Here is an 11,866-nt window from a genome sequence, read left to right as displayed (position 1 = left end):
GAGATAGTCTGGGCTGGGGGGTCCTGGCTCCTGCCTCATCGGCCCTGACCCCTACCAGGCATTTCCTTCTCCCGAATCTCTCTCTGCCTTGGGTCTGAGGATACTGGCCACTGCCCCTATATCTCCTTGAACTGGGATCTCCATCTTCCCCCTTTTTCTTTCCCCCAAATAAATGCTCCAGTATTCATATTCTCTCCTCACCCCCTCTGCTGACCCCCCCCACACACACCTGTCCTGTAGGTCCTTGGGCACCTGCCCCTGGCCCTGTCCCTCCCCCCCCATAGCCAGGCCTGGCCCCCAGATGTACCCTCACCAGAGCCAGGAGGCAGAGAGGTGAGGGTCCCCTCAGGCCCAGGGGTTCTGCAGGTGAGAGGGGAGCCAGCCAGTGGCTGGTGTTAATTGCAGGGAGGATGTCTGGCAGAAATAAGGTGGTTTTTCTGCTTCAGTGACGACTGTTACAATCAAATTGTCCACAGACAATTAGCAGAGTGGGAGAAATAAGAATTAGATTTCTAATTATTTCCCCAGTAAAAGCCGCCCTGGCCCCCATGGGTGAGGGGGAAGGGCTTTTCAGTGGAGCCAACAGGCACTTCCCTGGGTGGGGAGGAGGGGCAAGTAAGGGTTCCCAAGGGGGGAAAAAAAGACAAAGTTTGTTGAGCCTTGGGGGGCTGGAAAGAGCTGGGAATCCGGACGCTTGGGTCCCAGAACGAGCCTTGATGCTAACTTGCAGTCACTTCCCATTTTTGAGCCTCAGCGTGCTCCCCCCAAAATGAGGAAAAAATCATTCCCAGGCAGTAGAGTCATGGCAAGGCATCAAGAGGTTAAAGCGTCAGAGGAACCCACAGACTCCAGCACACAGTGGGGCGTCCTGCCAGCCCCGGCCCCAAGCTCACACACTGGCCAGGACGGCTAGGTCAGGGTCAGGGACAGAGGGAGGGAGGGGACTCTCAGGGCAAGAGGGGACTGAACCCTAACAGAGCTTAGCTCTTAATGGATTGCCTCTCTTGGATCTGTGTGAGCCTCAGTTTCCACATATGTCCCATGAGGCTAATGAGGAGGCCTCCTGCCCAGGGTTGAAGTGAGGGGTCAATGGCATGGGTGAGGCGTGCCTCATGCCTGGCATGTGGCTTGTGCTCAGCGGATGCCGTTGGTGGTGGAAGTACCATGCATGTCCCAGCCCAGGCCCGTGAGGCTGAAGGGGGAGGGAAGGGTTCATTTCTGAGGGAACCCATTTAGAAAACTGAACGATGGGATGAGTAAACTCTTTTCCACCCCTACTGACCACAGGACTCTGTGCCTTCTTCAGGGAGCCCCAGACACCTAGAGCAACCAATGGAAAATCAGGCAGAGGAGGCCCGACTGGCCTGGGTGGGATGGTCCTGGGCTCCTGTCCAGGCTATGCCCTTTCTGGCTGGTATATCTCTCCTCTCCAAACCTCAGTTTTTCTTCTCTGGAATGTGGGAAGAATGACAGCGGGCTTCCTCACAGAGTTGCTCTGAGGCTGCAACAATGAACCCTGGATAGGCCATAGGGGCGGGGAGGGGCTGTTGGTGCCATGGCTCTGAGGGGAACACCAGAGCCCTACTTGTTCTGCACTCAGACTCGGGGTCCACCGGTGGGAGCATCTGGGCCACCCTAGCCCTTCAGGTCAGAAGGAAGACCTAACTCATGGCCGTCCTCCAAGCACACAGGCCTAGGGACATCCAGCACACTGCGCACAAGAGATCCCATGCAGGGGCCCCATGTGGTCATGCTCTCTCCATCCCGTTTGCACATACATCACACACACTCGCACACACACACACACACCCTTTCTGGGGGTGGCCAGAATGTCCCCAAGTGAACTGAGGGGAAGCTCCCAGCCGCACCCACCAAGGGCTATGCTGAGGGAGGCAGCTGCAGCCCAGCTGTGGGGTCTGAGTGGAAGAGAGGAGACTCATCTGGGCGTCAGGCCGGAGGGGGACTCAGCTGCATCTTGGGCTCCAGGCCACCTTCCCACCTCTGGGGCCAGCAGGCTGGGCCTGGCAGGGCAGCAGTCTACCTGTGTTCATCTCTCCCCTCCCCCACTGCCCTTGGCTCAGCGACAGTGACTAGGACCCCCCGAATGGTGCCTCTGACCCCCTTCCCGCACTTCCTATCCGCTCTCTTCCTGGCTTTCGCACCCCCATCTCTCTGTCTCTGTCTCTCTGACTCCCTCTGTCTCTGCCTGGGTCCCCAGATCTTTGTCTCGGGGCCTGGGTCCCCGGCCCTGGTGCAGCCCTGGTGCGGGGCTATGTAAATGTGGTATTTCCCATCTCATCAGCGGGGCTGCCTGCTTGGCTCACATTTAATTTGATCCGTGGTGGCGCCTCTGCGGAGCCACTCATCAAAGCGGGAAGACAATTAGGTGAATGTCAGGGTGGCCCAGGCCCCACGGGGCCACCAAGACCTCGGGCTGGGGGCCGTGAGGGCTGAGGGGCAGGGGGCTGGCTGCAACTGTCATCTCCCTCAGGGCCTGACCAGACCATATGCGGGGACTAGATGCCTGCTGGGTGGCCAGAGACAGGATTGCCCTCCCCACCCCTGAAAGACCAGGCTCCCGCTCTGCCCAGGATCAGCAGCATGGAAGGGCCTGGCAGGCACTCCTGCTACAGAGGAAGGGGTTTGGCAGATGACCCCCACCACCACCTCCACCACCCCGCCGGCCATGAAGGCAAGGGCCCTGGCGCCTGCAGGGCTACAGTCAGGTAGATTTCTGGATTGGGTCCTAGTGGGGTTTGGGAGAGGGTCTGAGCTCTGGGCTGGCTCGGGGGCCCCTGAGAAGAGCACACACTCTTTCCAGAGGCCCTCCCTGCCCTGCCCAGGACTGCCAGTCCCCTCCTGAGGTGCCTCTCCTGAGCCTCAGCTCAGCCTTTTATCGTCCCCTCTCTGGCTCTCCTCTTTTGTATCTTTATTTCTCTAATTACCTTTATGTGTATGTCTCTTACCTCTCGCTGCTATTTTCAGCCTCCTCCCTCTGCCCCCAACTTCTCCCTTTTCTGTGTTCCTATGCCCGCATCCCCACCCCTACCTAACCCTGGGTCTCCCTGGGAGCCTCTTTTTCACAGCAGACCTTCCAGGTGAAGACCTATCTCCCAGCCCAACTCTAGATTCCTCCCACTGCCCCTAACTCCTCATTGATCCCCTGAGTCCAACATCTTCCTCCCTACTGGATCCTTTCCCTCCACTGTCAACATATTGAAATCTCTCCCTCCTTAAAAAACAGTAATAGTAATAAAATAGTTTTTCAGGAATATTCTCCCCTGACAGCCCAACTTTTCCACCCATGGCCATCTCTCTCCTTTCCCTCTCAGGAAGCTTCTGGGAGAGTTGTCTATACTTGTTCCTTGACCACTCCAATCTGGCTTCTGTACCCATCATGCCCTAGAAACAATCCTCACCAAGGTCACCAGCAACCTTCTTGTCACTAAATCCCCTGGTCATGCCCCATATGGATGCCCCATCAGGGCAACGTCAGACACAACGAACTGCTCCTCTCTTCCTGGCTTTCCCTTGCTCCTATGACATCTTCTGGCTTTGCCCCATCCCTCTGGTTTGTACCTTCTTGGACTCCTCTGCCCTTGCTTCACGAGCCTGCTCTCCAGAGCTCTGACTGGGGTCCTCTTCTCCTTCTGCCCTTCACGTGACCCCATCTGTGTGGCTACTCCTCTGTTCTTCCTCTCCAGCCCAGCTCCTTCTCCTGAGCTTGGAACCCAACTGACCCCTGTTTCCCAGCATGTCCATGGGTATCTCAAACTCAACATGGCCCTAACCCAGCTTTCCCTCTAACCCCACACCACTTCTCTTGGGTTCTCCGATTTGATGACTAGCACCTTTACCTTCCAGTTTCCCAAGCCAGAAAAGTGAAAGTCAATCCAAGGTAGCTTTCTCCCACCACACCCACACAGGGGGAAATGATGGACTCCTGATTCATCAGCTCTGACTCCAAAACATTTCTCACTCTAAGACCTTGAAAATCCACCCTTCCCTTCATCATCCTCCCTAGACAGACCTGCCAAAGCCAGAATGTTCTCATGGTTCCCTGGAGGCATCTTTGGCTACACTACCTGCAGGTGTCTGCTCCTTCTCTGTGCCCACATGGAATGTCTTCTTTCTCTTCTTTGCCTGTCCCAATCCATCTTGTCCCTTTTCTTCAAAGCCTAGCTCTAGCCCCCTCCAAGGAAGCCTCTCCCTGCTTCCTCAGTTGGCAGGACCTCCTCTTATCCTAAGCTCCCGGGCCCTTCTTGCCTGGTCCATGCCTGGACACCCAGAACCACCTCCACCCGTCTCCCTCCCGCAGACCCAGATTCCTACACTTCGTGGACTCCTGGTCACAAGCGAGTCATGGGACAGCTCCCGGCCAGTGAGTTATGGACAGAGGTGAAATGGTCATTCCTGGCCAAAGCATATGAGAGCTGCTGCCTGACCTTCTAGCTGCTGTAGCAACCAAGAAAGCCACTTTTGAAATAGTGGCACCTCCAGAACAGCAACACAGAAAGCTGAGTCACCCCATGAAGGACACCAGCTCTGAGAGATGCCAGAAACTGCAGCAGAATTTGCATTAGCAAACAAGAGATGTTTGTTGTGCTTAGCCACACAGATTTTGGGGCTGTTGGTCACCACAGCATAACCTCTCCTATCCTGACTATCCAGCGCTCTCTAAGCTCCATTTCTCCATCGCTAGTCTGATGGTGACCATCTGCTCCTCATAGGGGGATTGGGAGGGTCATTATTCAAAGGCTCCTGAGTGCCAACTTCATGCTGCTGGGCTCTCCATGCCTCATCGGGCGGGGAGGGGGGGATTTATGACATAAATGTTTCTGTCAACCTCAAATCCATATGTTGGCCCCAGTGCGCTGGTGTTTGGATGTGGGAAGTCTTTGGGTCCCTGAGGTTTAGATGATGTCATAAGGATGACACACCCACGATGGGATTAGTGCCTTTATGGTATGAGTAAGAAACCAGAGCTCCCTCTCTCCTGCCATGGAAGGAAACAGTGACAAGGTGGCCATCTGTGAGCTGGAAGGGCTCTCACCAGGAACCAAATCTGCCAGCACCTTGATCTTAGACTTTCTAACCTTCAGATCTGTGAGAAATGAGTGTTGGTTAAGCAACATAGTCTATGGTATTTTGTCATAGCAACCCGAGCAGACTAAGACAGCAGGGCTTCCTATATCAGAGAGAAAAGGAGATAGTTATGTTCAGTTGCTCAGGTTGGGTACTGAACAACTGGGGCACTGACAAAAATTGTAATTGGAAGTCACCTCCTGGAGTTGAGAACTGTAGTAACCTGTCATATTTCTGCTCTCAGTTCTGTTTTGAACCCACTGATAAAGACTGCCTTTGTTGCTACAAGAGGAAGAACGGGGCGGGGGGGGACCTAAAAAGAGCAGAGGAGAAAGAGAATAATGATTATAATATCATAATATTAATATTATCATAATGATATCAGGAAACATTTACATCATGCTGCTATGTGCTTGGTACTGCTCCAAGCACTTCACTTGCATTTATTTGTTTATTTTTTATAATAGTTCGATGAAGCGAATACCATCATCCCCATTTTACAGACGAGAAACTGAGGCAGAGATAAGGTAGGTAAGTCACCCAACATCATGTGGCTTATAAACAGCAAAGTCAGAATTTGAATCCGAGCAGTCTGCCTTCAGAATTGCTCTTCACCCTTCCACTGGCCACAGGGAGGAGGGCAGTGTGGGTCCCTTCCCTACAGCCCCGCACCAGGCCAGGATTTGAGCTTCCAGGATTAGAATGAGGGCAGAAGGTGAAGCAGCCGATTTCGTGAGTGTGTGTGAGAGGTGATATGCACAAGCACAACTCTTTGGGGCCCAGACGACAAAGGCATAGAGCTGAGCAGAACGTGGCCTTCTCTACCCTTCACCCTTCCCATCGCGTCCCCCACCCCGCCACCTCACCCCATCACCTTGGCTTTGAGGCAGAGCTCAGAACTGCTCTGGCGTCCAAAGGGCAGGGGACTTGGAGAACATCCAGAGGCCACCCCTTTGGTCTGGCATGGATATTGCATGACGGAAGGGATGGTGGGGAGGGCTCCCCAAGTGCACTTAAGGGCGGCAGATGCGCGTAAACAGGCATTTGGGCAGAACCAGGATGGAATAATAGGTAGGCTCCTTTAATGAAAGACAGGTTTGTGGGCCCCTATGATACCCCACTACGGAGCGTCTCAGAAATGGTGAAGACTGTGGGGAGGGGTCTGCGGCCCTTTAGTGAGCATGTAGGGGCTCAGGGCCTGAATCCTTTGGGCATCACGAAAAATGCAAATGTGACCTTACTTGCGCTCAGGAGGCTCATTGTGCTACAGACAGGAACTCACTGAATTCTTACATCAACCCACTTTACAGATGAAAACACCAAGGGTCAGTGAAGCTGATTGCCCAAAGTCACAGCAAGGGTCAGAGAAGCTGATTGCCCAAAGTCATTCAGCTGTCAGGTAGCAGATAGCGACCACCCCCAGCACTCAGGCCCTGTCCTCCTATCCAGCTGCCCGGCCTCCCAGTGGAACCCCCCATGTCCCCAAGGAGACCTCCTTCTGGGAACCAGGTCATCGGGGCCTCCTGCAGCCTAGCAGAGGTCTGCCTACCAGGGTAAGCCTCTGCCTCACCCGCCCACCCGTGTGCTAGGGACAGAAGGGGGACTTTATGTGCAATCTGCCCAACTCTCCAGAAAGCACTTAGGTTTACGATGTGCATGAAATTGATCGCCAGTTGGCGCAGCCCCCGCGCGCTCGGTGCCAGCCCAGCACTGGCAGGAGGCTGCCCCCCTCCCCGCTTTCAAGGAGCGTCAAAGCTGCCTGCCAAGGCCCCTCGTGAGGGTCCTTCTCCACTAACAAGTACAGAGTGGAGGGGGAGCACTGCCCTAAGGCCTTTCCCCAGCTCACACACCCCCATCCCACGACAGTTAAATAGCTCCGTGTTTTATGCCAATTCCAGCCTCTTCTGCTTCCCCTCTAACAAGCTGATGCTTTCAAAGGCCCCACTAATTGGTGTTTGCACCTCACACACCACGACACTTTGATAGTCACTTAGGAAGTGGGTCCTTCCATCACCCCCACGGTCCGGGAGGTTGCTCACCTCACTGCCTCAGAGTGCCCAGCCTGTGCTTCTGCTCCCGGGTGCACATGTGAGAGTCCTCACAGGCCTTGCTTCCTATATGGAGGACACATCTGCACAGGCGCACACGTGTGTACAAAAGTTCTTTCAAGGATCTTTATTGTGTACCCACGTGTTTGCATGCCAGGGCATGCACATGGGTAAATACTACCACGTGTGTACACAGTGTGTGTCTGTGTGTGTGCACACCTTCCCCGGGCGGGCATGTCAGCATGCGGTTTCCATAGAGCTTGTGTGTGTGTTTATGCGTGGGTTCATGTGCTTTGCACGTTTGCGTGTGGACGTCTGTTTGCGGCAGGTGTGTCCACGTGCATTTTTGCAAGCCTACTGATAAAGTCCGTGTTTGTGTCTGAGTGCTCCTGTGGGTGTGTGGGGTTGGACGCCTAGGCCCAGAGGAGGGCAGATACGGGTGTTTGTGTGTGTGCAGGAAGGGCGTGGAGATGAGAGGGCCCCTGTGTGGGGTGTATATATGGGCGAGTGGCACGCGTGTACGTGGGCTTCTGCGTAGGGCACGTGGAGGAGAGGCGTAACGCAGGAGGGAAGGGCCCACGCACAGGCTTGGGTGTGAGGCCTGGCTCTGTCATTGCCTGCCGTGCGACTTGGGGATAATCACTTAACTGCTCCAACCATCAGTTTTCTCTTCGGGAAAACAGAGGCGATAACAGCATTTACCTCATATTGCTGATGCACGGGTCAAATGGGAATGGACCCTCAAAGGGCTAGCAGGGGCGTGTGAGCTGCAGGGGTGTGTGCCTCTGTGTGGATGGAGAGGTCCTTTTCACCTTCCCAATCCTTCCCTCCTCCCTGGGAATACCCCCGGTGCAGACACTCCCCCCACCTCCCCAGCCCACCCCAGCACAGAGACCCTCTGGGCACCTGAGGGGAGAACTGGTCAGGCCCAGGTCACAGAGCAGCAGCGACAACTTCCGAGATCTTTGTCACACCCAAAGTAAGTTCACATTTTGGTTACCTACCTTTGACAGGTGGGAAACTGCGGTGCACAAGGAGACGGGAGTTGGTGGCAGAGCGGGAACTTGCTGTCAGGGCTATGGAAGCCCGGACGCCCCTCGCACCCCTGAGAGAGAGGGGGCAGCTTCAAGAGGACAGAGCAATGCACATCACCATGTACCACACGCATCCTGGAGGAGAGGGGATTCCTCCCCTGTCCCTGGGCCCAGGGTACCTGCCTCAGGAGAGGGTCACTGATGGGGACTCGGGCTCTGTTGGCACCGACCAGGCTGGTGAACTCTGGGCCAGGCGGGGTGCCCTCAGAGGCAGGTCACGGAGCCTTCCAACCTACTTGATTTTTGAGCCTGAAGGGCTGGTGATGTCCCCAGAAGGAAGAGACCAGGGCTCCTGCCCCACCCCCCACCTAAGACTGCATGACGGCTATGTTAGATTTTTTTCTTCTTATTTTGCAGGATCATTTTTTATGTTCCTAAAAAAAATCAAAACTAAAAATCGTAACCAGCAGCGTCGCTTCCTCGCCATTAGCACTGCTGGCCCCCAGAGTCATCACCATCTCCAGCATTGCCCTGTGATGACTGCACCCCCCTCCCCCACCAATCCCACCCCTTGAGCTGTGCTGTTGTGACTCCGGCAGGGGTGGGGGGTGGGGGGGTGTAGGGGCATTGGGGGGTTAGGGGGAGTTGGTGTCAGGACCCAGCAGAAATGCTTTCCCCTCCCCACTGTTTGCATTCCATTTCTCCTACCCCCAGCCCCAGGACCATGCCAGTGCTCTCCCCCATCCTCTGCCTTTTTCCTAACCACCGCCCCCAGCCTCCACCAGGTTCCAACTGGGATCCTGTGACCTGAAGCCCTCCCCCAGTCTGCATCTCTCCCTGCTTGCTAGAGCCCGGGGCCTAGCCAGTCCTGCAAACCTCAGGCTGGGCTTTGGCCCCACAGCCCTCCTGCGGGCCCCCTCCTCAGGCCTGGCGCCCCACCCACCCAGCCAGCGGCCTGTCTGCCTTCCTGAGCTCATTAACTGCAGGTCACCGTTCAGCAGGAAAGACAAGGCGTGGGTTCTGCGGGCGTTCATTAACCGTGAGAGGAACAGTGTGTGTGAAATTAGCAGTCACCTGAGGACCTCGATAATTTCATAATTAGGAGGCCTAATGGCTCCAGCTCTGGATGCCAAATGACTTAACCCTTTGCCTGCTGGGCTCTTAACCCCCAGCCGAGGGCTGCCGGAGGGGCCTGGAGTGCCCCCTCTGCTCCAGTTCCCCTCCCTACGGCCCAGCCATGTTCATCTCTGCCACCCCAGTGCCCAGCCCCCGCGCTGGCCCAGAGGGGGTGTGAAAGTAAGGTTTAGAGAGCAGATGAATAAATGAATGGACGAACGAATGAGCGAGCAACCAGGCACCTGAATGGGGAAAGAATTTCAGCCCCCGCTGCAGGTGCTCAGGGGAGGAATGACTCTCCATCTGCGTGAGTAGGTGTGTGCCTGTGTGCGTGCCTGTGTGTGTGCACATGTGAACATGAGGGCCACACACACACACCCGTGGATCTGTGATGTCTGCATCCAGCTCACATCTGTGATACTCATTCTGCTGCCTCCTGTCTGGACAGAGAGTACTTTGGGAGGGGACCCCAAGTACCTCCCTTGATGCCAGCATCTCCTGGCACCATCCAGAGAATGGTGGCTCCAGAATTTCCATAGGTAGCCCTTGCGGGGGCGGGGGCGAGGGGGTGGGGGTGGAGAAAGGGCTTACAGAGTTTGCCCAGATCCGCATTTGCATAGCAAAGTGCACTGCTTTTTAGATTAAGTGTTATTTTTGGAGGCTTCAGGCTACTAAGCCTGTTGCCTGGGGCAGCTGACTTTGAAAGACTGCTCTCCCTCCTCCCCACCTTGCCCTAGCCCCCCCACCGACCCCCCTCCCCTGTAAGAGGTGAGGGCTGAGGAGGAGGGTGGGGAGCCCTGGGCTCCAGGCTGGTTTCCCCAATCTGGGACAACTGGTTCTGAGGCTCCATAACCCTGCCTCGCTCCCCTCATTGTGGAGCAGGTGAGTGGGTGAAGGGAGAATGAAAAACTGGGGGAAGAGTTGAGGAGAAGCAATAAAGGAATGGGAAGGGAGCTGAAAGAAGGAGGGAGAAGGGGAGGTGAAAGGATGGGAAGTCCCAAGAAGGTGAGAGAGAGGAGGAGAGAGACAGGAGGCGGGTGTGGGGAGAAGAGGCAAGGAGGCCCAGAGCATTATCAGCACTTAAAAAGCAGCGGCTCAGTTCTTTGGCACAAATAATGGCTTTTTATGAATAAATCATGTGTCAGACGCCTCCCAGGGAGTGGGCATGGAGGGGGACGCGTCTGCTGGGCTCCAAGGCTGGCAGGGAAGGGCCGGTTGCAGACCCCCAGCTGCAGGGATGTTGTCCCCTTTCTCCTGATGGGGTCCAAAAGACAGACGCTGTCTCTGGAATTACCATGGGCCTGAGCCCAGCGGAGCTGTCTTTACTCTGAGGTGGTCTCCCCGCTCTGGGCTCATGAGCCTGGCCTGATCCCAGGGCTGGGAGTGTCCCTTTGCTTCCCTCGCCTCCCATCCCCCAGCAGAGCAGCCCAGAAGACGCTCCTGGCAAGGGAACACCGGCCCTGATGCACCCAGGGAGAGGTTTGCGCCAAGACAGCAGACACACCCAGAGAGGAAAACATGCAGTGCCCACAACACACACAGGCAGACTCCACAGCCCTGGGCACACATGTGGGCACACTAGGTGATGGCTGTTATGCCTAACACACACACACACACACACACACACACACACACACACACACACTCACCCAGGCATGTGCACAGACAGGGAGACCCCAACCATCACCAAGGCTGTCCCCCCTTCCCAGGCTCATGCACATGGGCCCACACAGACAGATGCATATGGCGCTACATGGACATACAGACCTGCACACGCACACCAGCAGCCCACCCTCCATCAGCTTAGGGTGGGGGCAGCTTTGCAACCCATATGGAGCCCAGACCCAGCTGGGTTGTCCTGGAGTCTGCTTGTGGGGTGGGGCTGGGGCATCTGTCCCAGGGCATAGTCCATCAGCTTCTATATGCTCCCCACCCAGTGAGGACAGCTACCACACCCCACAGGGAGGTCTGGCCTCCCAGCACTTAGCCCAGGACCTGTATAGGTCCTGCTGGCTCCAAGCTCCTTTGCTGCCCGGCTCACAGCCACCTCCCTAGAGGCAGTGGGGGCCATGGGAAAGCCTGGGCATTGGAGGTACACAGTCTGGGCAAGAACCTTGGCTCTGGCACTTTTCAGATGTGTGACCTCACAGAAGAATTCCAGTCTTGTTCACTTCTCAAAACAGATCTGAGACAGTGGCTGTGGCCCCAGCTTCTAGACTGGGAAAGTGAGGCTCCAAAAAGTAAAGGCACTAGGCCTTATTTCCAGGACCACGCTCTTTTCACAAACGCTAAGAGCTCAGTGTTCTGGTTTTCCTCCTCCTCTCCCTTTGGTGGCTCTTTCTCAGCCAGTGGGTTCCTTTTCCCGTGCCAACGTGTTCTTAGGTGTTTACCAGAGCAGACCTGGGTCGCCTACCTCTTCCCACTCAGCATCATCCCCCAAGCCTCTCTAACACCTTCATGACAACCTCGGTGCTCCTGATTCTTTAACTTCCCTCTCTAGGGTTTCTAACTCCATGATCCAGCTGGACATCTCCAGGCCGCCAGGCTGCCCAGTGCCAGGGACTGCCATTCACACAGTAGCTA

The sequence above is a fragment of the Lontra canadensis genome, unplaced genomic scaffold (genome assembly GCF_010015895.1).
Source record: "Lontra canadensis isolate GAN:19392208 unplaced genomic scaffold, GSC_riverotter_1.0 scaffold60, whole genome shotgun sequence".
In the NCBI taxonomy this organism is placed as follows: Eukaryota; Metazoa; Chordata; class Mammalia; order Carnivora; family Mustelidae; genus Lontra; species Lontra canadensis.
Note: the sequence above shows the minus strand (reverse complement) of the source record.